This window comes from Salmo trutta, chromosome 25, assembly GCF_901001165.1.
Source record: "Salmo trutta chromosome 25, fSalTru1.1, whole genome shotgun sequence".
Classification (NCBI taxonomy): domain Eukaryota; kingdom Metazoa; phylum Chordata; class Actinopteri; order Salmoniformes; family Salmonidae; genus Salmo; species Salmo trutta.
Window position 1 is genome coordinate 31,051,656 of NC_042981.1, and position 6,436 is coordinate 31,058,091.

Sequence of the window (6,436 nt, forward strand, 5' to 3'; positions counted from 1 at the left end):
GACCTGCACAGGCAGGGTGTAGTGGTGTATATTGATGACATTCTGATATACTCCGCTACACGCGCCGAGCATGTGTCCTTGATGCGCAGGGTACTTGGAAGACTGTTGGACCATGATCTGTACGTCAAGGCTGAGAAATACCTGTTCTTTCAGCAGGCCGTCTCCTTCCTAGGGTATCACATTTCCACAGCAAGGGTGGAGATGGAGAGTGACCGCATTTCAGCCTTGCGTAATTGGCCGACTCCCACCACGGTAAAGGAGGTGCCAATTACTACCGGAGATTTATCCGGGGTTTTGGCCAGGTGGATGCTCCCATTACCTCACTGCTGAAGGGGGGTCCTGTACATCTGCAGTGGTCGGTTGAGGCGGACAGGGCTTTTGGGCACCTAAGAGCTCTGTTTACCTCGGCTCCCGTGCTGGCCCATCCGGATCCCTCTTTGGCGTTCATAGTGGCAGTGGACGCGTCCGAGGCTGGGATAGGAGCCGTGCTCTCTCAGTGCTCGGGCATGCCACTGAAGCTCCGTCCCTGTGCTTTCTTCTCGAAGAAGCTCAGCCCGGCGAAGCGGAACTATGATGTGGGGGACCGGGAGCTGTTGGCTGTGGTGACATTGGCTTGAGGGGGCTAAACACCCTTTCCTCATCTGGACTGACCACCGCAACCTGGAGTACATCCGGGCAGCGAGGAGACTGAATCCTCGTCAGGCAAGGTGGGCCATGTTCTTTACCCATTTTGTGTTTACCCTGTCCTACAGACCAGGTTCCCAGAATATGAAGGCAGAACGCACTGTCCCAGCTGTATGACACAGAGGAGCGGCCCATGGATCAGACTCCCATTCTCCCGGCCTCCTGCCTGGTAGCGTCGGTCGTGTGGGAGCTGGACGCGGACATTGAGCAGGCGTTGCGTGCAGAGCCCGCTCCCCTCCAGTGTCCCGTCAGGCGTCTGTACGTTCCGTCTGCTGTCCGTGACAAGTTGATCTATTGGGCCCACACGTCACCCTCATCTGGTCATCCGGGGATCGGTCGGACGGTGCGCTGTCTGACTGGGATGTACTGGTGGTCCACCAGTAAATCGAACGTATGCACCACACAGAACGCACTGCAACTGCCTCTGCAACGCAATGCTGCAAGGCAAACCCAGCGTTCCATTGGAAATGAATGTACTTCTGGTGTATCGAAACGCAATAACGCAGTCGGTGTGTTCGAAGTGTCAAAGTTGCGACAGTTCGTTTCTGGTATCAGAACAAAATAGTCAGCACATAGTAACTTCTGATTTAGCTGTACTTTAATTAATGCAAACACGTGTGTGGTAAATGGGTTGTTCGTATATACGGTCTCGCTGTTTTACCTCGCAGGGCAAAACAGAGAAGAGAGCGACACATCCTATTGTTCTCTCTTTTATACTGACAGAGATAGTTCCCGCTCAATGCTGGCCTGTCAGAGGGAGGAGGAGCGTGGTTTAAACTTGCTCCTCCTAACGTCGGCGTGCAGGCTGGTCCCAGCGTCGTGACGCACTTCCTGTTGCCGGTTGTAGTTCTTCTTGTCTTCAACAGTTGATTTACTCGTAGTTTATGTACTTAGCATAGCTTCCCCAGTATATTATATAAGTTATGCATACAAATAGCCAGTTCAACCCTAACAGAAGCGTTAGGATTGCTAGCAATAATGGCTCATATTACGCTAACGTATTACATGTTGTGCAATAATTAAGGGCATGTAGTCTATTTGAATCTTTATGGAACGCAGACCATACCTAGCAGTTTAAACCTGGAGTCTGGCGCACGGTTCACGACTACTGGACCGTTGTCATCTGTGATTAGTGACGATTATTAGGGTAGATTTATAGGACTACTGTTCAACCCCTATTGTACATCAGATGTACTTTTACAGAATGTTCATCCCAAAGTTGGTTTAAAATCCTTTTTTAATTATGCAATGTTACCAAATGAAAAGAAAATTGGGGTGCCTTCTGCTCTGATGAAGGTAGGCTAGTCTTCTCCAGGACCCATTGTTATGGGTCACGTTAACTAGCCACATCTCGCACAAGCTCACTACTAAACTGACCTAAACTGACCTGGCAATCATACTATCGTGGACACTTGTCTCCAAGCAGCATTTTTTGTGTTTATGTCGCTGTAGCTGTCAGCAGTTGTGTCAAAAAGACACGGTTTTGAGGATACTGCGAAAATGATTCTCTCCATGTGTCCAACCGCATGCGACCATCTGCAAAATATACCTGCATCAGTATTGTTGCCCAAGAGGTTTTTGTTCCAGAAAGAAATTATGTTTTTCTGACTGAACCACATATCTTTTGACAGTAACGCAGTGCCCCGCTTTGGACTGAAGCTGAACTTTACAACATTATATTTAACCCCGTTTAAAATTAGCAATGTTGAGGTGGTAGAACTGACCAAATGAAATGAATCCTAGACGTATTATAACCTATTCCATTCTACAGGTAAACATGCTTGGCTCATGTCTGTTATTTCCATATAGGTTATGTAACTATTTGTAAAAAAAAAAAAATATGAAAACATTAAGTGAATTTATTTAATTGAGCTTGTATTTATTAACTTACCTACTTACTTGTTCTATCGTTGTTGCGCTGTCAAGAGGATAACCTGCAAGTTAGCATTTCATTGCACTGTTTATACTCCATGTGTACATAACATAAACAAACTTGAACTTTTTTTCTCCACCTTACTGTCACTGACTGCTGATGGCTACTTTGAGGAAAATGCACTTACTATGACTTTGATATGTGGTTATCCCACCTAGCTATTTTAAGATGAATGCACTCTGGATAAGAGCGTCTACTAAATTACTAAAATGTAAATGTAAAACGCCAGGGGTAGGGCAGCCAGAAAGAAAGGGGAAAAGATGGCCAGCTTTGTGGTTAGATTGTAGGTGATTTTTTTTTTAAATACATAGGCCCTTAAATTGTGTCCTCAAATGTTGTCATCTAAAAATCTCACATTAGTTTTTTTCTTTTTTGCTCATGTCTTTTTATAAGGTCAAACGGTTTGGTGGGGATATAGCTATAATTAAAACATGGAGAGAAATCTGTCGTGACTGTCATTGCGCAATGCCTTCCATCACATGCTCACCTGCACTAGACTAGATCAATTCTACGCTCTTAGAAAAAAAAGGAGTGCCATCTAGATTAACCTAAAATTGTTCTTCGGCTGTCCCCATAGGAGAACCCTTTGAAGAAATATTTTTGGTTCCAGAAAAAGTCCTTTTGGTTCCAAGTAGAACCCTTTCCACAGAGGGTTCTACCTGGAACCAAAGGGTTATCCTATGGGGACTGCCGAAAAACTATTTTTCTAAGAGCGTAGATCAACATGACATGATAAAATTGACACAACCCGATGAGTGAATAAAATTGCCGCCAGTAAGAATTTAATTGAACTGTGAAGCCTACACCACGTCTATCCTGTACAAATGATAATAACATTTTATTATATTGATTTGTGCAAGTGTTACCGGGTTCCGCGCTTATAAACCCAGGGTTGTTACAGTATATGTTGTACAGTGCGTGAGTGCAGAGTTGGATGGTGAGCCGTGCATTTCATGACTTGCAATTTTGTGCTGTTTCTATCAGAATAAACCTCCATGACTGGTGCTACAAGCTGGAGTTCGTAACGATGATTGTACACAACGCAAGAAGAGTACTGTTACACAGGCACGATAGCCACTACAATGAAGGACATATTATAATGCCTATGCATTGCGTGCAGAATTGAATGAAGTGACAATGAGTAACGGTGAATATCGTCAGTTAAATATGTCCATCATGAATTATACGTGTGAGACACTACCAGCAGCATATATGCGCCCTTGTCCCTGCAGAGGATAGCTATATTTGGAAATAACTCTTGCAGTCCCTGCGGAAGAAAGAATATGACGAAAGACAACATGTTGTTTAGCAAACAGCCATAATCAAATATTAATTGTAATGTTAATATTGTCTGCCTTGACAGCAGAGAGCACACTGATAATGGCATTTACTTCAGGCATTGAAAAACAGGCATTGAGTGTGCGGGAAGCACATGTATTCTTCATCAGTTTTAATACAGTTCTGAGTAATAATCCATTGTGATTATTTCACCAGCTAAACATTACATCCATGATTGTGAATGAGAATCCCGGATGGAAAGACATCTCATATGGTTGAGTGTTCCCCATGAATAGCCTCGAGAGACTGACTAGAATTTATTTTTTTTAAAGAGCATTTACGATAAATCTGACCAGATCTTATGTCTGAAAAATAAATATATATATATATATATATATATATATCAATGTGGAATGATGGCTAACCATAAATCATAGAAATGTAATTTATCAACCTCTGTTCTCCTGGGGATAACATGGAGCAAAACATTGCGGTAGATGCTAAATGCTACCACAAACTCTGCGATGTAAAGGACACGCTGTAGCCTGGGTTCAGAGGTTTTAAGACAGCTGGATAGCCGCCAGCACCGGGTCTTGGTCACCGCAACAGCGAGAGGTGCCCGGGCGGTGACGGTGGCCGCGGCAAAGGGAGTGGAGGAAGGACCAGCCTGGTTGGGCAAACCCATAGCCTAGCGTCTTGAAAAATGGGCCTGTAAAAACGGCCAGCTCATCTAATTTCCAAGACCCCAACTTTATTTTGGTTTTCCTATTGGAATAAGGTCACGCCAATCATCATAAGTTTATTAGCCAATCAGCAGCATTTTACCCCGGGACTTAGCGTAATACCCGACCTGGCAGTTTGTTAGAATTTGTCTGTGCTGCTAGCCTATTTTCGGTTGTAGATCGCTCATGCTTATTATGTTTTATAATGTGTAGATATTTCTACATTATTCTATTATTCTTTGTGCATCTAGCATGTGTTTGGGTCCACATAGCCTGTTTAGTTGTTGACATGCAAATAGGCATATTTTTTTCCATACTGTGCTATAGCCAAAGTTCTATTTTCTTTATAGAACCACAATTAGTATCAGAGAGAGTGGTGTTGTATGTGTGTGTGGATCTTCATTAAACCCTGAACTAGAACTACTGCTTCCTCGTGTTCTGAACGGACACCCTGTGGTGGTTACTAATGGCCTAAAATCCAGCACCTCATTTTTCTATCCCTTTTTATTGGTCCTTAGAATTCATAAACAACCCATATTTTTCAGGCCCCACTTACATAATGGCTGTTCATTCTCTAACTTATTCTTGGGGAAATCCTAGTCATGAGGAATTGCCTGGGAGTGGGTGTAGATCGGTAGCTGGAAAACCAGGCTGTATCACATCCGTCCGTGATTGGGAGTCCCATAGGATGGCGCACAATTGGCCCAGCATTGACGGGGTTTGGTCGGAGTAGGCCGTCACTGTAAATAAGAATTTGTTCTTAACTGACTTGCCTACACAGTAAAAATAAAAGTGTTAATTTAACTCCTATAGATTTCAATTCAACACTGTTTCAGATAACATTGGTCCCGGTCTACATAGTGTTAAAGTTACCCTACGGGTAGTGTCAAATTTAAGTTTGACACTGAGTTAATTTGACTCAAAATGGTGTTAAAATTCCACTGAATTTACACTGCAATGACTGCATAATTTTACACTCCGATTTAATTCCGACACTAGTGCTCATTGACTCCTCAAAATGTTGAAAATACTCACCCTGGGTTAAAATAAGTCAAAACTGTTATTTTTACACCCCTTTTCTTTAACAACAAAAAAATCAACAACAAAAAAAGGGGACGTATCGTTTCCCCAGGGAAGCTTTTGGCATCTGACATAATTTAAACAACACGAAAAGCAGACATCGTCATTCAACAACTGTTGCTGAAAAACAGCAAGTGAGAGAACATCGGTAAATTGAAGTATAAATACATCCCAAGATTTACACCCATTGGTTTAGAGGCATGAAGGTGATACTTGAGCCCATAGGTTGAACAGCAAGCATGAGGAATGTGCATTATTGTGCGATGCTTATAACCTATAAGGTAAATAGATGAATGAAGTTCTGCACGTGGCTAATAGGAAAGAAGAGAAGAAGCAAGACACTATGCTGATGATGATACGTTTGTATTCATTCCCACTATGCCCGTATAATAGGAAACAAAGTGAATTATGTTATGCTTACTTGATGACGTTAAATGAGCATTCAGACCAGACTTCCTGATTGAACTTCAGTAAACTACATTTGTGTGTCATGTTTTAAGCATCACGTGACCCTATTGTCAGTATTCGGCTACATTATTTTCTTTATTTCCTTTATCATTTCATCATAATGTGCCTAGGAAGCCTGTTCGGTTACAGCATAATGTGCCTAAGCCTGCTTGGTTATACCTAGGTGTCTGGTTAGACTGTAAACTCTCCTTCCAGACTCACATCAATCATCTCCAATCCAAAGTGAAATCTAGAATTGGCTTCCTATTTCGCAACAAAGCATCCTTCACTC